The sequence below is a fragment of the Alligator mississippiensis genome, chromosome 2 (genome assembly GCF_030867095.1).
Source record: "Alligator mississippiensis isolate rAllMis1 chromosome 2, rAllMis1, whole genome shotgun sequence".
Classification (NCBI taxonomy): Eukaryota; Metazoa; Chordata; order Crocodylia; family Alligatoridae; genus Alligator; species Alligator mississippiensis.
In genome coordinates, this window is record NC_081825.1 from 115,623,758 (window position 1) to 115,649,007 (window position 25,250).

Sequence of the window (25,250 nt, forward strand, 5' to 3'; positions counted from 1 at the left end):
TAATAGTAGTACTGGAAAGGTATCAAGATAAAAATTAACCCCCAAAATGTGTTAACATTTTATATTACGAGCTTTCCAACCTAGCACTAATGATCTTGAAAAAGTGCTCTCTGATTGCAGAGTAATGGCTAGATTACACTAAACTGAATAGAGGACTTTTGAAGTATCACTTTTCTAGACTAATTTGCATCTTTCCTGTGTATATTTAATAGTCAGCATAAAAAGAGAGAGAGTTTGAAGGGTACCACTATCATCTTCCCCTACTGAAAGAACTTCCTATGTTAGATTAGTGTTTTGGACTAATAATACCTTCATTCACATAGGGGAAAGGAAAGGAGGGGGGTCTATTGAAAATAAAATGATTCAACTGTTTTTAAGATGGGGGTGTGAAGTGTCAACACAACACTAATACCGGCCTTGTTTCTTTATACACTAAGCTGCTTTTTTGTCTTTTCTATAAAATACTAGCTAGCACCATAATATGTAAATATAAAAAGTAATGTATAAGTGACAAAAAAGTAGAGCAAGCAATTGAAAGATGTTAATGCTTGTTTCTATTTGTGAGTGGTGCTGCATCTGTCCTTTGGGGTGGCTTTTGTTTTTCTTTTAATGGCTTAATACTTCAGTTGACAAGTAAAGAAAATCCACAACTATGGAAACGGTATGTCTGCTTTGCATTGCTTTGCAGTTTACAATGATGCTGTGATTTATTATAAAACAACAGAAAATAGTAAACCTCATTTAGAATCTGAATTAAAATCCTGAAATGTCTTTTGCTAATGTGAAATAATACCAGGAAAAACTTACTAATGTAGTATTTTATTCAGAGTTTGAACTAGCTGTGCTGAACGATTTTGTTGTTAGATACAGAATCACTTCTGCATTTAACATTCCTGGAAGAGTAGGGAGGAATTCAGCTGAAAGTGCTTGAAGGCAAGTAAAGTACACTTATGAAATCAGGAGTTTTGCATCCCATTTCCTTTCCTAAACCAGGCACTTGTACATGTGGTACAGGAAAGTAATCTGAATCAGAGCTGTATAGTTCTGAAATCCTTTTCATTTCCTTTTTCCTTTTAATACTTTCCCACCCCAACTTGATTTTGGGAATGGGTAGTTGTATAGATTTATAGAAACTTAAAATGTGAAATTATATAAATATCAGCTAGTTTTGTGTGCAACCCACAACATTTTTGTGTGTGACATTTCCACCTTTGGACTTGACCGCCATGGTAGTAATTGTCTGCAATTTGTCAAGTAATACATGTCTTTCCATAATTGTATTAAAAACCCCCCAAACCACTATTTTGCTTCTGACTTAATATTATAGATAGGGTGACGATATGTCCCAGTTTGGCTGGGAGACTCCTGGATTCTGTAGCTTGGTCCTGGCTGGTTGGTCAAAAGTCAGGAGCCAGACTGCAGCAGGGGGTGGAGAGACACAGTGCACCAAGAAGATTTCTCGGCAGGCACCACTGCTGCTGTGTGGGAGCATGAACATGCCACATACGGGCAGGGGAACCTGCTCAAGTCTACTTGCCTTGCTCCCATGCAACAGCAGCAGTGCCTGATCGACTGCCTGCCTGCCATACCATGCCAGGACTTGTAACTAATCATCCAGGACTAGGCTACAGAATCTGGGTGTACTGGCCAAACTGGGACTTAAGGTCGCCTTAATCATAGCATGCAGGAAAGGAAAACTTATTCTCAGGAACAAAATCAGATTAACGGCAAAGGAGGCTTTCCTAATCTTTGATTGCTATATCACACCATGATTTAACTGGAAGCCAATGTTGAAACTAGTTTATTAGAAAATAATTTTTTTCAAAATTGGAAAAGAAATTTTAGGTATTTTCTCATATATGGAAGTAATATCGAGTCATCATACTATAAAGATTTCATTATTAAATATTTTTAATGATGCCCTCCCAGAGAGGAGACCATTATAAATAGATATCTATTTAAACATGAGCCCATATTTACATCTGAGAGACAAAATTGTGATATATTTGCGAGCTGTTGTTATTCTTAATTGAAAGGCCCTGTTATTCTATAAGAGATAAATGGTGTGGAACATTAATGAGTTTGTTAGGCATTTGACCAACAACATTTTATCTTTGTTATGTAAGAAGGTAATGCTACAACTATATCCAAGTAAACAGTACAGCCTACAAATAGAAATGGAAACAGGTCACTGGCACTTATTTATGATAGGACTTTTTTTTTTAAAGATGCATAATCCCAAAATAAATTGCTTTTACACTTGCAAGTGGTTTTAGCAGACTACAGAATCTTTTTCCCGTGACCATTAGTTTTTGTTTTAAAATAATCATTGTTCTTCCTGTTCTCATTATAAATATTATATTTTGCAGTTGTGTTTCAAACATGGTCATAAGAATGGTATTATTAAAAATGACTTCAGTTGGTTAGATGGTGTCCTGGGTACCATTCCAGCACAAAATAAGAAACTATTTGTTACTTTTTTGTATGCGGCAGTAACAAGTTCTAACATTAAAGCATTATGGTATCTGATTGCCCACAGGAAAGGGATATAATATTCACTTAGCAGCCAATGAATGGATGATTAAAATCTTAAAAGCATTTAATAAGATTGAAACACAGAGCAGGGCTGTTCTCTGGTGTAATGTTACAGAAAAGGTTCATTGGGTCAGAGAAGGAGTACTGGGGATTGAGTTTTTTAATTTAAAAAGCAATGCACCTCTTCTATCAAGTCAAGAAAACTGTGAAGGGAAGCCCATGGAAATTTGGTCGTATATTAAAAAACAATCTAGATTCAGCAAAATTCATAATTTTTGCATCTGTAAAAAGTGAAAAAAAATTAAATGCCACTACTTGTACTAATAAGGGATGCTACATAAAATGTCTATCTTAGATGTCTGTTAAAACAGACCACACATGCTTACAATCCCTAGCCCAACACTCAGAAGGGTTTACAGTTAAAAAGAAGACTTAATGGTGTCAGAAGCTGATGTCCCTAGTGGTTTGAGAGGGAAGATATTGTGCAGTAGGGAAAGATTGTACCCATCAGTCTTTCAGTTTACTTCATATCCTTCTGGTGTGAGAGAAGAATTAATTTTATCAAATTATTGTGGTTTGAAGGTACATTAACCAATTGGCAGTATTACACTGCTGGGGAATTGCACAATTATACACCTGTGTAATTTTGCACATAAAACACATGACCATGCATAGTTGCATAATATTGCATAATTTAACCTGAGTGGGCTATGTTCCTCCACCTCCATGGGGCTCCTGGCACTGAGCTGGGAGCCCTATGTAGAGACACTGAGTGCGATGGCATGCAACTGGACAGCTGGTGAGGGGGGGCGGGAGCTCCTTCCTGCTGGAAGGGGGGAGGAGTTGGGGGTGGTTGGGCGGGGTATGTGGGTAGGTGTGGGCCTGCCTGCCACATGTCTCCCCCCCCCCCCTCACATGGCACACACAGCCCCCACTGCCGGTGGCAGCAGCAGCAGGCCCTCGGGGCACTTGTGACAAGCAGAGCCCTGCCCCTCCCGGCGGCTTCAGCTGAGTCCTGGGGGCTGCATGTAGTAGCATGAGACAGTCTCAGCCCGGGGGGGCCTGCTGGCCTGATAGCATGCGACTCCCCATGCCTCCCGGTCCGCATGCCATCGTGCCAGGCAGGCTCCATGCCTCCATATGTGGCTTCTTGCTGGAGTGCTGGAAACCCCATGTGGAGGCACAGAGCCAGCTTGGCCCGATGGTACTGCAGGTGGAAGCCTGCACCATAAGTCTCGTGCTGGCATGGAGCTCGGTCTGGTGTGAGAGCCTGTGTCAATGTACTGGGCCAAGGTGGCTCTGTGGAGCTCCCAGGAATCAGCACATAATTTTGAATTTTTCTGCGCATAATTCTCTGGGGTGTACAATATTTCCATTTATAGAGTTACTGGTTGAACTCTGACCACCAAATTAATTTTGATACGGTCACTTAGATCCAGGGATGTAAGCTTTCTCAAGGCCTTAATTCAAAAATTGCTTAAACATATGTCTTAATTAATAGCATGTGAGAAGTCCCATGCTGATGGTTTCAGCGTGCTTTTCTGAATTGGGGTCTAACTTCAGATTTGCCCTGTTTTCTCTTACAATACCATTCAGTCCTCAATAGTTGTAATTGGTGAAATACTCCTGCAACCTGGAAATGATATGCATTTCAGGTATCTCTCTTCTATGGAAAAGATAAAGCTAAGCTGATGGGCAGACCTAAGAAAACATTGCATTTTTATACGAAATGCATTAGTAAGGACAGATGTGTTTTATTAGCTTTTTATCTGGCTTAACTACGAAGTCAGTTTAAAAATTAAAAAATAATTTTCGATGCCTCCTTCTGAAAGCCCAGATGCTTTCCATGGTTTGATTGTGGAGGTTAACAAATATGATACCACAGCTGACCTTTCTGGGAAGTTTATATTGGTGCTTGTCCAGCATTTCAGGAAAAAGGCACATTTAAATCAATTTTAAAATGTCAAGCTGTTTATTAATGATATCTAGAGGAATTAAGAGTTCAGTAGATCAGTATAGTGGCTTGAAAAAATTTTTTGCAAGCTTTTGTGCTTTAGAAGTTGGACAGCACAGAAGTTTGCCTGTCTCAGTGATTAAGGGGCAGATTTTGTAGTCTACCAAGGCCGTTTTGCAGTTATGTGGTGCCAAAAGAACTTAAAGCTGCCAAGGGTTCTTAGTGGAGATTGCACCATGTGTAGGAGGAATCTCCAGTGACAGAGCTGGCAGACAGCATAGCTGATTTTATTGTTAGCAGCATTCCCCAATCCTCAGTGTGAAGGGGTGGCGGAAACTTTCAGGAGATGAATTAGGGGGAAGGGTGGCAGTTTGAAGGAATTGGAAGACCCCTATAATTAATACCTCACAGATTTAAAGGACCTTGTGACCACAGAGCAAGCTAGAGGAAAACTGTCTCCCCAGTTTATGCCAAGGAATTGTTATCAGTTCCTTCTGACTGATCTTTACTACTCCTTATTACAGCTAAGGGGTGGCAGACAATCAAGGCCATATTGCTTGAAATGAAGTGAATGAACAGGGGTGTAGGTTGTAGCTGTGTTGTTCTGAGGACATAGGCAGACAAGGTTCTTTGGGTGAATCTGCTATCTTTTACTAGACCAACTTAAATAGTTGGGGGAAAAAATGTTAAGCAAGCTTTCGGGTTTAAAAACCTTTCGTCAGGCTGAGGAAGTGTCTGCAGTTGGTGTGCGCCAATTTTTTTTTAAACTTTGTTTAAAAATGAAGGGTTTTTAAACCCGAAAGCTTGCTTAATATTTTTTTCCAACTATTTAAGTTGGTCTAATAAAAGATATCAGATTCACCCAAAGAACCTTGTCTGTCTGTGGGTGAACTCCAGGCATTTGTGTCTGAAAGGTTTTCAAATACCATATTTTTCCTTTGCAGCCAGTTGCATAGTGGCAGTCATGGATTTGTTTCTTAAAGAACTATGAATCAGTGTTGCTTTTCCTTAATTTCAATCTCATTAATCACTGAATTTGTGTTTCCAGGTTTTTTAGTTTAGAAAAACAAACAAACAAACAAGAATTTAGAACTTGCCAGAAAGGGAGATTTCGTGGGTAACAGGCTACTGTTGGCTTCCCCAAGGGATGCAGTTTTGCGTAAGACCAGGTATAATGCCTGGTTTAGGTCAGTAACATGTATTATATTTTCACAACTGCATGCCTTTTAGTATAATTTTTTCACCAGATTCTGCCACTAATATTGATTTTTCAAGTTTAAGTAAATAGCACATTAAGATAAGAATCTTAATCCTTTAAATAAAACAAAGAAGCTGGGATAACAGGTTTCTCCAACACAGAAGGCTAAGTAAGATATTAGAAATATGTTTTTCTTTCTGTCTCTGTGACCCTCACTCATCATATGTTGAGCATCATCATGCTCACTTTCCCTGTCAGTATTAGTGGCGGCAGCCAGTCTGACCTGGAAAGAAGCTGACACTCCAGAGGTCTCCTTTCAAACCCGGAAGTGTCAGTAATTCACTCCCACAGTCAGCTCTGTTTATCTAGGGCACCGAGTGCCTGTTTCACCTGACTACGTTGTCAGAAAGTAGCCCAAGGCTCATGTAGCAGTGGTTGCAGCTGATTGGTGTTTAATTTTGGTAAACAATAGGTGCTGTTGCCATTTTTTTTCTGTATAGCGAGGCATGATTTCTTTTTGTTTTTTGTTTTTAAAACTAATTTAATGCTTGTGAATGGTACTGGATTGACAGCAGAAGTAGCAACCGAAGTCCTTTATTAAGCCACAATTGCTTAACTCGGCTATGAAGGATTGATTACCTCTAGGGTTGGGAAGGCTGTTCCCTCTCTAGTCCTGTATTAATGTAAGATTAATGATTGCTACTGGAGCTTAGCAAACCCTGCTGAGTTATGATTTGTGTGAGTTACGTCAGCTCCACCCAAGGGGTTCAGTTTGCATAGACTGGCGAAGAACCAACCCCTGCTGATTCACTTACAAGTTCAGGTTCCATACACCCAAATTTCTCGAATTCTGTCATCCCTCTTTTAGTCTTAAGTCCTCCCTGGCAAACTGAGCAAGCAACACCGTTACAGGACATCTTGCTTGCTCCCTTAACAGCTCCCAGTGATGAGCAGAAGGTTGTCTCCTCCCTTTCTCCTCCTCTGGTTACTCTCCATACCTTAAAACGCACTTTGAAGATTCATTAGAATACAGTCATTTTCATTCCCTTTATCAAACTGTTTCATTTACTAACATTACCTTATGCCCCCCAAATACCTGTGATTTACTGGTGGATAAAAGATATGTTTATCTACATATTGCACTTTGCAAAATGCTTTAAAATCCTTTGGGATGAAGTGAGGCAAAATAATGTTATTTTTTCTTGTAACAAATCTTCCTGGATGCATGAGTCAACTGCACAAGACATTATGACCTAAGGTGGAAGAATTTCTGTTTCTTGCTGGTGTGGAAAGCACTGCATATGATTCTTACATTCACCATTTGCTTTTGACTTGACACATTTATCAGTAAAAAGCAAATTAGTCATTCTCAATGGACCAGCTTCTACCTTAGAATAAAATGAATCACATTTTGTTTTGCAAAGATTGAATTTCATTAGATATAGTATCTAAAGTAATTTTAGAAGAAGCGCAAGTATAGCAGACTAGGAGGATAGTTCTTTTTCCTCTGATTAGACAGTCTCTTTAAGGGAAGGAAACAAAGATACAGGGGCTGTGAAGAGGCAAAGGTTTTTTCCTCATTGTGAGCTCAGATAGTGTGCAGTTTTTTTACTGCACTTCTGTCTTTGCCCCTTCTCAGACTTGGATTTGGATTTTACTTGACAAATTCCAACTGCTGTGGAACCCACAAAATTCTCAAAAAGAAGTGTTACATACGGTGCCTGCCTGTCGAACTCAGAAAAGTTGCCTATCATTCAGACAGTTCCTGAATAGTGAAGACCAGTGGTCCAACTATTGTGCTTGCTAAGATCAGTTTATGTGTCATATATTTTGATGCATGTATTGATACTACTGCTATAGTACATATAGAGTGATGTTAGCAGTTATTCATATTCTTTCCCTCCTGTCTGGCATGACATACTGGGGAAAATGTATTTGATTTGAAGACCTGCTGAGCTCCCACAGCTTTCCTTAACATTTAATGGGAGTGATAGGATGCTTTCCATGTCTAGAGACATGCCCCCTGTCCCCGCTCAAATAATTCCCAAAATAATCACCACCACTTCTACTATTGTTCAGATGGAAGCCTCTCGAATGATATCAGCAATCTGAAGAGTTTCTTAAAATGTGAAACTGGCATGCATTTCTTTCCTCCTATGCTTCTTCTTTCTATTAACATTATACAGTGCCGAAGAGGATTTCTGCTTGCAATATCTTTGCATGAAGTAGACTGCTAACATTAGATGTGGTGATGCTGAGACTGTTTGAAATTGTTTTTTTTCTCCCTCTGAATCAAGTGCGCCTATTTGATTCCCTTACTCTTCAGTGTCGAAGTACTCAAGTCTAGAAATGACATCAGTACAAATGAGATTAGGACATCTCATATTGTCTGTTTTATTTTGTGTCAAAGCTACCTATAATCTCATCTACGGTAGATGCTTATATCACTGTAATATCAGAACACCTCCATATTTTTATATATTCTCAGTATACCACTGTGAAGTGGTGTAGGTATCTTCATTATACAGAATACAAACTGAAGCTCACAGTCTAAGTAACTTATCCACAATGTTCATGGTAAAGTAGTACCTGAATCCTGTTTTCCTATTGCATAGACTAGCTCTCTACCCGCTGGATCATCCTTCCTCTGGATTGATGTTAAAAATGTCTTTGCCAGCATGAGTTAGGAATGGGTATGTTAGCAGGAAGTAATGGTTCTTGAAAACATTATATATATGTATGTATGTATATGTGTGTATGTATATAATTGCATATATTTCACATATTATATATAGATTATTATATTTTATATACTATCTGTATAGCTATATAGGTAACATATAGATGCTATATACTGTATTTTAATATAGACTGTATATAAAATATATATAATGCTTTCAAGAACCATTACTTCCTGCTAACACATACATTTCTAACTCATGCTGACAAAGTGGATTTCAACCTCAACCTAGGAACCAGAGGAAGGATGATTCAGCAGGTACAGAGCCAGCCAATGGCTTGGAAGTAGGAAATGTACATACATACTTAACTTGCGCCAGTTTTTCTATTCCAGGCCTCTCTCAGACTTGTATAACTTATTATGGACAAGCTACTTGACAGTTCTGCACAGTTTTCTCTACCAGTCTTAGGGAGATGATGATATTTCTCGTTTTTAAAAGCATTTCTTTTATAAAGCATTTATTTATAGATGAGCAGCTGTTTATTTCTTTAGATTGGTATGCAATGCAGCCCAGTAACAACATGTCATGTTTGTGTTAATTTTTATCAGTAGAAAAACCATGAAGTACAAATTAAGATGCATTAAATATAATTCATTATAAAAAGACAGTAAAATGGTTTAAGATATATTGGAAATACCCATTTTGGATAGTTTTTAATGGAGCTCAGGATACTTGTATGGATAAATTCTATGAGATTTAAAATAACCCTATTGTGCAGAAACTTTATAATTTTGTTGTTATTACTTGTATTACTGTAGTGCCGATGAACCTTAGTGAAGGAGCTTGATAGTGCTACATTCTGTACATGTACAGAAAAAAAGATGGTCCTCTCTCAGAGACCTTACGGTCTGTGTTTAAGACAACAAATGGATACAGGCAGGCAGCCTTGGGGGAGAAGGAAACAATAATACAATACTAACCATGCAATGCTCTCAGCATGCCAGTGGTTTAAGCTTTGTTAGTTTTTGTCTGGGCATCATATTAAAGAAGAAGATTTGAAAGAGAATAAGGAGGAAGCTTTGCAGATATTTCTGGGGAGCAGATGAGCAGCCTGTAAGTAGTCAGTGCTAAGAAGGGAATAAAATGTGCTGGCAGATGAGATTACACAGAGCTAAGCAGTACAGATAGAGAGAAGGGGACAAAGGACAAAGTCCTGTGGAACAAGCTCAGAAAGGTGGAGCAGTGGATGAGGAGGATCTTCAAAAGATTGACTGGAGAAATTATTAGAGATAGGAATAAAAGCAGGGGAAAGTAGAGTTAAGAAAGCTCAAGGAGGACAAAGCTTAAAGAAGAAATGTATGGTCAACTTTGTCAAAGAGTTGATAGGTCAAAGAAGATGGGGCTGGTTCCTAAACTTTGGGTAGGGAAGATTATTAGATAATTTCATGAGAGCAACTTCATTGGACTGCAGAGGACAGAAGCTGATTGGAGACCATCTAGGATGGACAGGAGGAACTCAGTAACTGTAAACAGCACATTTAGTGAACTCAGATGATGCAGTGGTTGGAAGTAGGCCTTGTGAAGTATTAGGGAAGTATTTAATTTGGATTCGGCTGATTTGGAGGACAGCAATTCAGTTTGGAGGTTCGGATCACTGTCCCAAATCAATTTGGCCGAATCAGCTTCGGAAGATTCAGTGCTGATTTGGAGAGATTCAGTGATTTGACCATAGACTATAATGGGGAATCACTGAAATACCTATAACTGTCCCTTTTTGGCAGATTTGGATGAGAACAGCAGGGATGGCAGCCCCTTCTGAGGGCATGAAGCCTGCCAAGTTTCAAGGAGATAGGTGTAGGGGTTTCTGTGAAACTGCACCTCAGGGTGCTGACAAGCAAAACTCTGACATGTAAGGCATAGCGGGATGAAAAACTGCCCATATGGTAGCTCCTTCTGAGGCCATGAAGCCTGCCAGGTTTTAAGGAGATAGGTGGAGGGGTTTCTGGGAAACTGCACCTCAAGCTTCTGAAAGCAAAATTAGTGATGTGTGTGACTTTGTGTGTGTGTTAAGGGACAGCAGGATAAAAACAGCAGGTATGATAACCTGTAACAGGGGGCCTTCCCAGTGCTCAGGCAGAAGCAGCTCACAAAAGGGACATAAAGCCTGCAGATAGAGGCTTATGTGCTGTTTCTACGTCCCTCCCGCAGAGCACTGTGATTGGAAGGGGACTCAGGGAAAGATCACAGTCACTGGCCAGCTGCAGATGTCAGTTTTCCCCCTCCTCCCCTCCCTCTCCCTCTTCTCAGTTTCTGTCCCGTGAAAGATTGCCTGCCAAATCTTTTCTAAATTGACTTGGGGGTTTTCTTTCCACTCCTGATTCGATTTGGATTTGGTGATTTGGCTTCCAAATTGGGCCATATCTTCTCTGAATTGAATTGGCGACCAAAGCTTTGCACACCCCTAATTGCAAGATAGACAGAAGGAACTTTATGGAGAAAAGCTGGGGAGGAAGATTAAGGAGAGGAGGCATAAAATAGGATAAGAGTGGGGTTGGGGAAGATGAGGAAATGGGTTGTAGTGGGGTCATTGGGGCTGAAAAAGGAGAGGATAATAGGAATTTTTTTCATCTGTGATAGGGGAGAGCAAGAAGAGAATGTAAGAATGAATTGGGTAGACAGTAAAGAAGACAAGCCAAAAAGTAAGGGAAAGTCAGTTTTTACTGGAAGAAATTGGCTAGGTCTTTTATAGAGAAAGAAGCAGAGGTGAGAAGAAAGGAGGTTTTGCAGAATTAATCCAAGTTGTCAAGCAAGTGCTGGGATTGTGGTCATTGATTCAGTTTATTTACCTGGAAAGAAGTAGAATTGTCCAGTTAGGAAGCGGGCAGAATTATAGGAGAAGAGAATAAAGCTGTAGTGGAAGAAATGAGTCTGGTTAAGAATTAAAACCGTACATGCTCCATGATTCAAGAACAGAAGTGGAAGAAGCAGAAGTTTGTCCAGCTGTGAACACCCAGGTTGTATGCCAGAAGTCTGGTTATCAGTTTGTCGGTGATATAAATGGAGTATCTCAATTCATTGTTTAAAGTGTGTTGCTCATGTTGTCCTGTTAAAAACTGTTCTTGTCCTAACATGCTGTATGCTAGCAGCAAGAAGTGTGGCTGTGTTATGCTCTCTGGAATTTGGATAGTTTTGACTGTAACCTCACTAATACAGGTAACGATAACGAGATGTCACTAGCTTTTTAAAACTGTAAATTCAAGGAACTCAGTTTATTGTATAATGAACTTATATTTGAAATCTAGTTTCTTTACATTTCTTACAGTTAACATCTTCCATCATAGTTGATGATTAATAGAAAGTTGTAGCAGGGCACTGGGGTGTGCCTACTCCTTTAAGGGAGTTAGCAGCCTGTGAGGCTGCTTGCAGGTGGGGCAGGGAGCTAATGAAAGGCTAACGTGACTGGAAGGAGGCTCTGGCTGTAGCTTTATAAGGGGCAGGCTCAAGGCCTGAGCAGCTGTTGAGCCTGGAATGGGCAGTTTGTAAGGCCATAGGGGCCAGATGGGGGCCAGGAGCCCAGTAGACACGGGGGACCAGGCACCCAGTGCCTGAAAGGGCCAAACATTACATGGTAACACTCATGAGGCTTGGGGTGTTGTATAGGGGAGGTTAAGGAGCCATACAAGGAGCCCCTAAGGCGATCGGTGCCTGTCAGGGCACAGGCAAGCTGAGAGGGCCTGATGTTTTGGGGTGTAGGATTGTTACTTTGGGGACTCGGGGGGAGTCCTGTGGGGATCAACACAGGCTCAGGCTCACATAGAACTCACAGGCAGTCTCCCTTTCATAATCTTTATTAAAAGCAAGGCATGGCAGGAAAGATTCAAGGGAAGGGCTACAACCGAGCCTGAGCCAGGCAGGGGCCACATGGCCACCAGGGGGCATCATGGCCGCCCTGTGGCCACAGGCTTTTTATAAAAGTATGTATGTTCAAAACAGAACAGAACCAAGTGTCCTGAGAAGCATTTTAAGAATTCATAATAAAAGACTATACTGAAACAACAATAGCGAAGATAAATGTACATTTTCTTTCCAGAAGACAATGCAGCAACACAAGCCAAGCAGAAACAGGAATTTCAGACCTAGAAGTGCCCTTAGCTGTTCTGTTTATTTTTTGATAATTAAAACTAAAAAATTAATTTAATACAGGCCTGTCTGACTTCTGGGAAGCTGTGGGCTCCACTGTACCATTGCTGCCACCCCTACAGGGCACACTACCCCATTACTGTCTCCACCAAGGGCTGTACCACCCTGCCCCTGGATGGGTGGCAAGAAGCTGGAGGATGGAGGGGTGCCCAGTGGCCTGGGAGGAGTAGAGAAGGGAAGAGGTGGCAACAGGAACAGGTAATAGAATCAGGCAGCAGCAGTTGTGGGAGCAATACTTAGACCTCTGGGAGAAATCACCAGGAACTGAAGATGTAAGGTTGACAGGAGCCTGTGGGCTACAGTTTAAGTGCTTGTAGGCTGCATGTAGCTCACAGGCCACCAGTTGGACAGTCCTGATTTAACAGATAGCTTGCCTATCATAATCCTAGTTTCCAGGGCCTCTAGGACTAAATCTGTTCCTAAGCATATCAGTGCTCTATGCAATCATTGAAGATGCAGTTCCATTATAAACTGTTGGATGCCTTTACCTTTATTTGTAGTAAACATTTAATGTTCATTCAAAATGTTTATTTTTATATAATTTCATTTCCAATCAATAGTTAAAAAAACCGCTATTTCCTGATCTGTAGAAGTCAGATACCATATATACATTCATGAGAAATTATTCAGCCTGGATTTACCTGGTATACACACTTGTACAGTAGATATCAGTGACTCAGAATTCTTAGGAGCAGCAAATACTCTGATGTCCTTTAAAGCAAGATCAAAATAAACATAGCAACAGAGTCTCATCAAATCAAATGGGGAATGTTCCAAAAATGCAGACGATATTTCTGAGTCTTAAAGATTTGTTGCTTTACAATTGTTTCCTTCTCCATTTGGAAACTGGGGTCTTGAGAGAGATGCTTGTACCTTAGGGTGACATAATATGCATAATCATTCTTGTTGCTGGTCAAGAGTCTATCATCAGGGGTCAAACTTCAAAGAATTCATGGTCAGAAGTGTGTTACTCTCATTCTTAACCTGAGCAATCTATTACAAAGATCACTTAAATAAGGCCTACTGGTAATAGCGATTTTAATTTATTTCACTGGTATTGATGGAATAGTTGAGGCAGAGGGATAGCTGAGGAATTAAGCTGGCAGAGGATTAAGCTGGGGAATAGAACTACTTATTTAGTCATATTTCATAAAGGGAACATGGACAGAGGCCAGCTTTTCACAGGTGGCATCTCAGGTAGCTTGGTTTTTGCCCATTCTATATAATACCATTTTGTGGTTAATGTGGGTAAAAGATTACTTTCTCATTGCCAAACTCTGTTACCAACCATTTAAATATTATTAAACTGGTCACTTAATCTTGCTGTTTTCCCATCAAGGCTGTGATGATGAGTTGGATTTGCCTTTGTTTAATCTGGGAGTTTACAGGAATTTAGACCTCACTTTTTTGTGCTGTAGAACAAGGAGAATTCTGATGCAACATGTGAGGCTGGAAGCCAGAAACTGTGCTAATCCTAGTTTTACCCCTGGCTTCCTAAAAGGTTTACAGTAAATTGCAAAGATACTGTTCCTCAATTTGCCCATTTGTAAAATTGTGATAATGCCTGTTTTGTCAGGGTTTTACAAGGGTAAACTACTGTGCCAATATTAATAAAATGCTTTGAAGATACAGAGTGCTGTGTAAATAGAATAATTATTATCAGTCTGATTATGATTGGCCCTCGTGCTCACCATTTCCTATGAATATTATATACATAAAATCAAGGCCTTTAGTTGAGTGCAGCAGGATTACAATGGATACCACAGACATAGGGGAGAATTTATTTTGTTCCATTCTTTCATAAACCTGACTGCAAAATTTACACTTTCCAATTATTGTGTTCGCTTGCTGAATAGCTTGCCTGACAGAAAAGTCTGCTTCAAAATGGCAGTGTAAAATTAGCAGGCTCCAGCTGGAAGTCCTCTTGAATCATAGAGCTTTGAAGCAATGATCCATTTAACTTTTGGGTTATGGAAGAAGTTTGGAGGGAAGTAGAAGGAATTCAGGTGGAGTGTAAAGCATCTTTCAAGAGCTGATACAGAAATAAACTTTCACCAACTTTTTTTAGTGGCAGGAAGTGCCCTGTTAAGGTATATGTATTCTGTGGACTGTCTTTCCTTATAATAATACCTTTCTGATATTTTATGTACATTTACAAAGAGGTGAACTTGTTGAATGTTAAAGATCCAATGTTTTAATTATTCCAGATATCATGTGTATGACCTTTTAATGCCAAGAACTTGTACAATTCAATAAGGTGAATTGCATATGAACTGTAAATCAAGAAAGAAAAAAATAACTTAATGTACATGAAGTCAGAAAGATGAGTGTAAAGAAATCTTACTCAGCAGGTTTGCTTCCTGTGTCTGCTTCCTATATTTTGAGTTGTGCCGGCTCATTTTGTAACAAAAATAGATCTGCAGAGAAAACATAGTTCAGATCTCAAAATATGGGCTGACTCTGTGTGTATGTGCGCATGCATGCAGTTCAGTTTAAATGTATAAACTTACAAAAACTACATAAGTATTAATTCAGTAGTCTGGGCTTAGGAGACAAGTCTATGTAGGCAACTAATATAATAAAATGCAAAGCCTACTAAAACCTACCTTCATGATTTTCCACTTGCAGAAGTTAAAAAATCATAACAATTTATAACACCAAAATTCTTAGACCCTCCATCCCCTCCTGTCCACCCCTCTTCTCAGAGTTAAACTTCACTTTAAGACTAAATGTTATGTATGAAATATACTTGTTAATTCAGGCTTTTAGGAAGGATCTAGCCCAGAAGTGCATTTTCAATTACTTACCAAAAAATGACCATCTCCTCACTCGTAAAATTAAGTCTTTTTGGTACATTGTATTCTGCTGAAGGTGTCCCAGAAAATAGTCTATGTTGTTATAACGATCCTGGATCACAAAGACTGTTGCTGCTGGTTCAGCACACTGTGACCTTTGGCAAGTCACTCACGGTAAAATCTTCACAAGCACCTATGTTATTTAGGAAGCTTAGACTCCTAAGTGACTTAGGTGCTTATGGAAATTTGACCCATAATTGTTCTTTCCCATCTACACCTGTCAAGGGCTTTGAGATTCTCTAATTAAACAAACCCTGATATAGGCTTGGATATGTGACTTTTTGTTGCCCAGGCAGTACTCCAGGGAGACTAAAGTACAGCCTTTTTCCTTTATGCTCAGATATGTTATTCTTCTGTCTTCCTTTTGAAAGATACCATACATAACATTATTGAGATACAGTATTCAAAGCACAGCCCAGTTTAAGTTAAAGAAAAATAATGGTGGCTATCTATTAATCAAATTTAAATAAAGCAGACACTAGGTTAGGCAGGAAACAGGGCAGGGTAGCACCTTTGACTAACCAGTTCAGAGGGGCATGAGCTTTCTAAAGTAACAGCCTAGTTTGTCAAATGTTATGAACAGACTTGTAGAGACCAGGGGTTCTAAATGGAAAGGAATAAAGTAATTTAAATACAAAGGATACTGCACTGTCTAAGAAATGAATGGAGTAAGTATTCAACAATCAGTTTGATGGAGGAGTGGAAGTTGTTAAAGTCCTGATAGAATTTCTCTGGAGATCTCTTCCCAAGTGTCCATATGTTGAAGATGTCTTCAGTGCATCTTAGGTATATCAGGGGGGATGAGAGAGCTGCTGTAGAGGAAGAGGACTTTACATATTGGCATACTGGGGAGCCATGCATTTGGCCATCTATGGCAGGTATACAGAGTCTCCAAATCTAAAATAGTTGTGTGTGAGGACAAAGCAGGAGAGTACAATGGAAAAGGAAGCACTGTCATTATTGAGGATAATGTTCCTTATGGTTTGTAATCTGGCCTTATTGGAGATGTTGGTATATACAGGGTTTGAATTATGGGGGAGCTCAAAGGGGGCTGAGCCCTCCCATAAAAGATGAGAGGCCCTCCATAAGAGACAAGAGGAGCTCCCTCCTCCCCTATGCCTTTTTAAGCAGCCCAGGTGGTGATGGCTTCTTCTGGCTGCCACCGCCGCAGACCCCCACCCCCCAAGAGTCTAAGTGTTATTTGAGCCCTGGGTGTATAGAGATATCATGTCCACGGTAGTTAATACGGTATTTGGTGGAAGTTTATCAACAGAGCCTAATTTCTTTAGGAAATCTTTGCTGGCTTTCAAATATTTGGCAGCTTCAGTGGCATATGGGAGTAGGATGAAGTTAGTGTACCTAGAAACTCTCTCCCTGATGGTACCAATGTAAGAGACATCCTGAGTTGCCACATTTCTGATTCTTTGGTTGTAAGAGACTCCTGGCCTGGTTTCTTGGGGAGTGGAAGCTAAATCCTCTCCTGTGTTTCCAGAGGTAACATCTTGATGAGGTTGAAAAGTTCTCTCTAGTTTTGTTCCTTGGGGTCTTTGGTCAGGAGTGCAAAACTCTGTGTTGGAAAGTTGTCTCTTGGCTTCCTGTACATATGCTATGTACATAACTACAGTGGCACCCTCCCTTATCAGCCTGTTGTATAATTATATCACAGTTCTTTTCAAGACTGAGTAGAGCTCTCTCTTTCATAGGACGGAGGTTGTGTAGTATAAGCATTATTTTCTGACAATCTCAGAGTGGGCCTGGAGCCAGAAATAGTTCATCTACATCTACTAGTCCAGAGTGGGGACTGTGGTTCTCAGATAGAGTCCAGAAAGTGTCCTCTCTTCTTTCTGCTGTGCTATGTAGGCATCAGGCCTGTGGTGGATTGATCACCTTGGCTCCATGTCATGGAAATATTCCGTTTAGTCTTAGGCAGTGGGGGAAAAAACTCTTGAGGTCTCCATACCGCTGCATCTTATTGAGTTGTGCAGTGGGGCAGAAGGAAAGACCACAGGATAGTACAGAAACCTCAGTGGGGATAAGAGTGTGTTTTTATAGGTTGATAATACTGCCATAGATTGTAGGGTTGTTGTTGGAGTATGTAAGTTTGGGAAGTTTTGTTTCCTTCCTCTTATTTAAGGAGTGTAGCATTTGTGATAGACTTCTGGCTGGATGGAAAGATCTTCTTGGTAAACAGATATTATGTACGGATGGTTTTCTTTGCTGTTTGTTAGTACTGCAAGTCTGGTATTGATTTCTTCCTGTCTGCCGTGTAGAACACTGATAAGATGATTCTTAAACGTCATGGAGAATGAAGCATAGCTTGTTAGAAAATACATTGAAGTTTATATATGTTAACTTTTATACTATCCAAAGACCTAGAAGGCACCTTGATTTGATAGATATGAGTTCACAGTACTATACTTACTCATTTTTTAAGTAAGGAGATGTAGCTGTTTTTAAGTTAACTGCTATATACCTGCTTGTGCCCACTCTGAATTTGACACACAGGATTTAAAGATAAAATTAACCAAAGGACATTCAAGTCATCTTCCTGCCATTGCAAAACTGTTCTCTCTAGTTACAGCAGAACGAACGATTTTTTTTTGTCTGCACTGAAGCAGAAATTTGCCTGACTTCAGACAAGTCTGTCCAAGAGAGAACCTATTTGAGATTGGCACCTCTTCGGAGATATGACACGTAACAGGGACAGATAATTGTTCTAAGTCACACCTTGGCCAAAGCGAATTTTTGTTAACAGCATACACATTATAATTTCATCCTTTTGTTCTAGGATGAAACAGATTTTTGGATGAACTATTGATAGAAGAATACAAATGCATAGAAAATCATAAAAGCAAACAGGCAGAATGTTGGCCAAGTGTGCTTATCACATCACATATTCTCTACCAATGCAAAGTTTATTATTATTGATTAGAGACAAAAAGCTCTTCAGTAACACCTGTGTTTAGTTTTCCGTTTTCCTTTTACCCCCACCAACCTACAGTGTTGTGAAAATTCAACACATTCTGTTGAAATTTGTCATGTGCCTTCTTTTTGCAGCCAGTTATCTCAGTTTCTTTCTTTTTGAGAAATATGGGCTGAAATGTAGTGCGAGTAAGAGATGGCATTTTGAAAAAAATCAGAAGAATTTGTGTTGTAATATTATTTTTCTTTTTTGTGGGAGTTGTATCACGTCTAAAAATGTTTTTTAGAGTAGAAACCCCAAACTTTTTTTTTTCCTTTTGACCTCCATGAGTAGAAAGCTGGAAATGAAGAATTACTGGATTCTATTTCCTTTTCTCCTACATTATGGACTCCTTTTACCTGTGACGTATCCTGCACGTTTAGTTAAGAATATTGATATACTCTGCAAAGATTTATTGGGTACATCCTCATTTACAGATTGGAATCTGGTTTATATGGTTAAAGTGATATGCTAGTGACCATACGTTAAGTGAAAGTGAGTTAGCTGGGATTAGAGTATATCTAATCCTCCTAATTAGCACACCTACAGCCTAGGGAATGACCTGCTGGGTGGCACAGAGGTGGAAAGGGATCTTGGAGTCCTAGTGGACTCCAAGATGAACATGAGCCGGCAGTGTGACGAAGCCATCAGAAAAGCCAATGGCACTTTATCGTGCATCAGCAGATGCATGACGAATAGGTCCAAGGAGGTGATACTTCCCCTCTATAGGGCACTGGTCAGACTGCAGTTGGAGTACTGCGTGCAATTCTGGGTGCCACACATCAAGAAGGATGCGGATAACCTGGAGAGAGTCCAGAGAAGGGCAACTCGTATGGTTAAGGGCCTGCAGACCAAGCCCTACGAGGAGAGACTAGAGAACCTGGACCTTTTCAGCCTCCGCAAGAGAAGGTTGAGAGGCGACCTTGTGGCTGCCTATAAGTTCATCACGGGGGCACAGAAGGGAATTGGTGAGTATTTATTCACCAAGGCGCCCCCGGGGGTTACAAGAAACAATGGCCACAAGCTAGCAGAGAGCAGATTTAGATTGGACATTAGGAAGAACTTCTTCACAGTTCGAGTGGCCAAGGTCTGGAACGGGCTCCCAAGGGAGATGGTGCTCTCCCCTACCCTGGGGGTCTTCAAGAGGAGGTTAGATGAGTATCTAGCTGGGGTCATCTAGACCCAGCACTCTTTCCTGCTTATGCAGGGGGTCGGACTCGATGATCTATTGAGGTCCCTTCCGACCCTAACATCTATGAATCTATGAATAATTCCTCTCATACCTGGTCCTTAGACCATGCTGCTTTCTGGGCAAGCCGCTATTACTTTGTTTCTTTTCCTTAGCCAGTGCTACTTCCTTACTGCACATGATTGCATAAAAGGAGTTTGGAGGAAACAGACTTAATTTCTATGGGAGATAACTGTTTTGCTAGCCTCTTGCTTAATTTATTTGCACGGGCACAAATTATCTTTACTGCACATTACTTTACTCAGGAGGGAAATAAATCCTTAACTTAGCCAAGATAAATGGCTAAAGGTTAAGGTACCTTTGAAAGCCTTTTGCTTTACCTAGCTTGTTCCAGACCCACCTGTTTCTGATTCTGAGAGACTGAGATTTTCAACAGAGTGGGGAAGATTGATCTCACAAATGCAAACACCTTCACGTGGAATCAAACTCCTGATTCTTTCTTTTCACTTATCCCATACAAAATTAGACAACAATATTATGTCTACTAATTTACCATGTGTTAGGAAATCTGTTTAACTGCAGAGCTGTGGGTCCCTCCTTATGGTAAGGGCACATTTATAAATAGATTATACAGAGTTAATACAAGGTTATTAAAGGATTTAGACTTTTATGGAGACTGGCAGGCCATTAGGTTGCTTATAAACACAACTCTTAACTATCTATAATATGTACTGAGCATGTGTGTATTGTAATTATAACACCTGTTAGTCGTTTGTTAACCCTTTATAAACTATTTATAATTTTCCTTAAACACAAAACACAACCAAATTGATCATCTGTACTTAAACACAGCTTAACCTTGGTTGGGATGTCAAGATCAGTTCAGCTATGTTTTGGCTGTTCTTTCCAGTTTAACACCCAGAAAAAATGCTGTGAAACATTTTGATGCAGGAGATCTGGACTGGTAACTATGTATGAAAGAACACATTGGACATTAGGCAGGATGCTAGTGTATTTACTCTCAGCCACTTCTTCCTTTTAGCAGCTTAGCAGTGACAAAGTTCCTCAGTGGATTTTGCCACTGTCTTTGCTGTTGTAAAACTACTGTATATCTGCTATTTTCAGGTTACTATATCTATCTTCCCTATATAGCGGCCAGAAGAGGATCCAGAATTTTACAAGGGGCAGCCGTGGCCGGCGCTGCAGGATGTTACCAAGTCCTCTGCTCCCCCTCCACTGGGGCAGGCAGGCTGTACCATAGGAGCAGTAGTTGGGGTCTTTTTTCAGTCTCCAAAGCAGATAAAAATTCCCCTTTCCCTCCCTGCTCAGAGGCATGTTCCACCTCCTCCATTCTTGGGGGGCAAGGGGAGCTCTAGAGCCGCTCCGGCCAGGCTGCACAAGGCTGGGCATAGCCTGGGAGAGAGGCAGCGAAAACAACAGTGGGTTGGCGAGTTCTTCCTCCCCATGCCTGCTCCCAGGCTGGTGGGGGACCAGGCAGTGAGGGAGAATGTGCCCACGTGCTGCTGTTGCTATCCCATTTTGAACTTGGCCCCCATGCAACCTGTCTGAAGTGGGACAGTGGGGACAGTGTGAGCAGTCACTAGAGATGCGGAAGGGAGGAATGGGAGGAGATAGGAGGGAATGTGTCTCTGAGCATGGAGAAGAAGAGAGGGGAATTCTTACCTCCTTTGGGGACTTAAAGTCCCTGGTTGTTGCTCCTGCTACATAGTCTGGAAAGGGGTGAGGCTGTTCCACCTCACCTGCTTTGGATCTGTTCCTGACAGTGGCCTTCCTTGTTGGACAGCCTTATAGTTTTGCTGTCACACAATCAAATTGTTCCAAGCTAAAAGAAAAAAAAAACTAAATCATATTTTCTTTTGCAGAGTATGGTAGAACCTAATATAGTGAAAATGGTATTTTTCACTAATGTCCAAGAAAATTGAAACGTGTTCGGCTTGAGTCATATGTGCACTTATTCCAGTTATACACACTATTCTGTCTGGCCTACTGTGTTTGGCAGTAGCAAAGGATACATGGTTCAGTTTTCTGATTCCCTGTTGGGTTTATATTTGGACACTATTACTAGGGACCTACCTAATGCACGGTGAGAGAAAGCAATTTTCATGGCTTGGTTGTAGCCTGAAGAGCTGATATCATGGTCATTTTGCAGTGGCCCCATCCTTTGGTTCTGAGTGGCAGAGGCCCTGGGTGGAAGAGGGACAAAGGGGCGGCCCCTATCTTGACTGCTGACTGCCCTTTGCGCAGCCCTACCCCTTGGTGCTGATTGGCGGAGAGGCACAAGCTGTCAGCTGCCAGCTTTAACTCAGCTGGATTTTGAGGCTGCTGCCTATCTTACTGCCCTGCCAGCTGACTCCTACCCTTTCTGGGTGGGCTGTGAGGCAGGGCCGCAAGGATAGTGAGAATTGCTAGGTCCCACTGAGGAGCAAGCATTTTTATCTTAAAGTTTTTAATTTTGTTGTTGATTTGCTGGGAAATTGTGGCCAATGCAATTTTTCGCAGCAGTTGTAGAGGTCACCATTTTTTGTGGTTTCTGTGAAAATCATGAAACTGTGATTTAAGCAGGTCCCTAACTATAATATACAGTTCCTTTTTTTTTTTGGTCAAAATGGAGGCCTGAAGTTAGGATTCTGAATCCTTACATAAGTCATAATTTAGTAAGTAACTTAAGTACATTTCCAAGTGTAAACATGCGTAGTCTGTTGATTTCAATAGGATTGCTCACATACTTAATTTTAGAAACCTGACTGAATTGGGGCCTGAGGGTCCTAAATAAGTGGCTTGATTTTTCAAGTAATGAGCAGCCAACAGCTCCAGTTGAAGTTTCTGAGTGTCCATATTTTTAGACCATTTATTTAGGAGCCTGATTGTAGCCCTGCACTTTGTTCTGTTATTAGGAAACCAAACATTTGAGAGAAAAATAGCACGTCTTTTTTTGTATTTGATAAAAAGGAAGTCTCTCCTTTATGGCTCAGAGATTAAAATGTTAAAAAAAAAAAAAAAAAAAAAGCAAAACTGAGTGCTGAGGGTATATATTTAAACAGTTGTTAATTGTATTTACAAAGTAGAACTTGTTCTCTGTCCTGTGTAATCAGCATAATATTTAAAACAGAGCCAAATGGTTTGCCAAACCTCTGTGGCTTCCAGGCACCTTACAATGCCTGTTCCCTCACATACTGTGATGAAGTTATTGAGTTCTTTGTAGCATACAAACAAGAAGTAACAACTGAAAGAGTTCCATTACTTCGCCCTCTGGGAAAACAGATGGTAAAATGGCCTCAGCAGTAACCACGTATACTCACGTATGTGTAAACATGTGTACTATATACATCTTACAGGAGATTTCAGTAGATAAATGATGGCCTCCTAGTCTGTGCCATATTTTTGTATAACGGCATGTAAGAAAAGCATTGACAATTTGATGGTGTTCATTAATCATAATGTACACTTCAACTCCCATTGTCAAAGAGCTCTGAAGACATTGGAGGGGATGAGTAAGTGTGGAAGACAGTGCACAATGCATATTTGAATATTAGTCATGTTTCTAGCCAGTGGTTAGTTGAAGGTTGGATAAGGATGTTTACTGTGTGGTGTAGACTAGAGATCAAGGTCCCATGGTTCTAGGCATTGTACAAACTCATGCAACAGAAACTTGCCTGAAGACCTTAGTGTAAGGCAAGGTACAAGAAATACAACAAACTAGCAATCCAAGATAGTGATGAGAAAATTAATGGATAATGTTGTGGGGATTAGTCTGTAGAATTTTTTTTTAACTGAATAACTGCTCCAAATAATGCCATATGAATTCATTCTGCACTGGGGATATCTTGTAGTATGCTATGCACGTTTCTGTGCATCTTTTTCATCTTTTATTTTTAGTTCCATATGCATATGATATTATAGCCAGAACCATTTTAAAAATGGTGCCCTAAGAAGACAATTATGAAATCATTATTAAGAGCTTAACTTCAATGTGTAAGTGACTCTCATTTTCTTTTGCACATTGCTTCTTTGTGCCAGGGTTTTTTGTTTTTTTTTAAATCAATTGGTTGAAATAATTCTGACACGATGTTTTAGTTTGTTTTCTCTTGAGTAATTTATAGACTGTTCTACTTGTGGTCTGAGGAGGTAGAATGTAAAGGAGATATCATCTTGCATTCATACCACGCTCCAGATTCTGTTGAAGGTAGTTGGCATTTTAATGGTTCAAGGTTTATAGGACTGGATCATAAAATTTAGGCTATGATGGATGTAATGATGAATTGCCAGATTCTAATTTCATTGATAGCAGTCATCCGTGTGACTTAAGAAGTTGCTTTTCATTACTTCAGTACAAAACAAAAGTCAAGCTCATTGTGTTAAATACTTGAAGGAATGTGGTGGTATCTCTAGTTTGTGATCATTTCAAAAAATTAAATGATTCTTTTCAAGGTGGTGTTGGATTCTTCTCCTACTGTATTTTACCACTCTTGCTGCTTATTTTCCTTTGGAGATTATCACGTCATCTTTTGATCAACCCTCATTATCTTGGTATTGCTTCAGGAAGAACCTCTTATTTCTGAGAAGCATTCTAAGTCAGTTGGCAACAAAGATATGCCAGTGCTCTTAGCATAAAAGGGTCTGGCCTCACTTAACCAATGGTGTATGAGTTTGTGTGTAACTGGAAACATTTGTTTTTCCTCTGTGAAACTGGGAAAGGCTCATTGCCAGGAGAGGAGCATCAAACAATGTTGTAATGCCTTTTGATGTTTCTTGTTGGGACTTAAATCTTGCTCTGATGTTAATTAGTTTTTGGTTTTGTTTGTTTTTTTAAGCATGTGATCATCCAACTATATAAAATCATTTTGTTTGCATGTACCAAAATACTGGTTAGGAGTTGCACAGGCTATATTATAGCAAGTGTCTTGTTGAAGAGGTCAATCTCCATAATAAATGTCTGATCACTGTTGGAGCAAATTCTTTAGCAACTCTAGAGTCCAGTAAAACCAGGTGTTGAACCCCTGCTTGGAAATAATGAGCGACTTCCATTCCCATTTAAGTAGCTCTGAACTTCAGTGAATCAGGCCACAGGTTGTTAGAAGGTGGTGTTTGGGTGAACTTTTATAAGAAACCATTTGAAATTATATAAAACTCATATTTTGATGACTGAAAAATAAGAATCAAAATTATAATCACTCTACAGTACTTCACTTTTCTCATTTTTAAATATTTTTTTCCTTATGGACACTATGAAAGACTGGAATTTAAAATTTCACAACTTCTTAATACACTGTTTAAGATATTGCCACAGACCAAATGCTTCCTCATTAAGTGGGGTTTGTACTTATTTAATTCATATTTATTATTGCTGTTAATTATATATTGCTGTTATATATATCTATATTACTGTTAATATAGATATGTCCTTTAAAATAAGTGGACAAAGAGGATGACTAATTTATTAAGGTGGGAAAATTGTATAATAAAACAAGCATTTCTGATTGTTCGTATGTGCTTCTTCCATGTGTACAATAAACACTTCCATATATATTTGCTGGAATTTGATATTTTCATAAATCAGGGAAAGTGATTTAGTTTAATTGTCCACTGGGGAAGAGAAAGTCCATGTTTCAACTGATTTGATTCCAGCGTTAGTTGCCAGAGACATCCAATATTCAG

General features: G+C 39.9%; 1 protein-coding gene and 1 long non-coding RNA gene across 5 annotated transcripts in view; one reads left to right on the forward strand and one right to left on the reverse strand.

Moving 5' to 3' along the window:
* Window positions 1–25,250, forward strand: part of AFG2A (AFG2 AAA ATPase homolog A) — a 327,870-nt gene that overhangs the window by 208,497 nt on the left and 94,123 nt on the right. The window lies entirely within an intron of this gene.
* On the reverse strand, window positions 13,210–15,092 carry LOC109284910 (uncharacterized). The gene is made up of 2 exons (XR_002092527.2): window positions 14,913–15,092; window positions 13,210–13,441 (listed from the first exon to the last, which is right to left on the reverse strand). It is a non-coding gene; the product is annotated as an uncharacterized LOC109284910 (long non-coding RNA).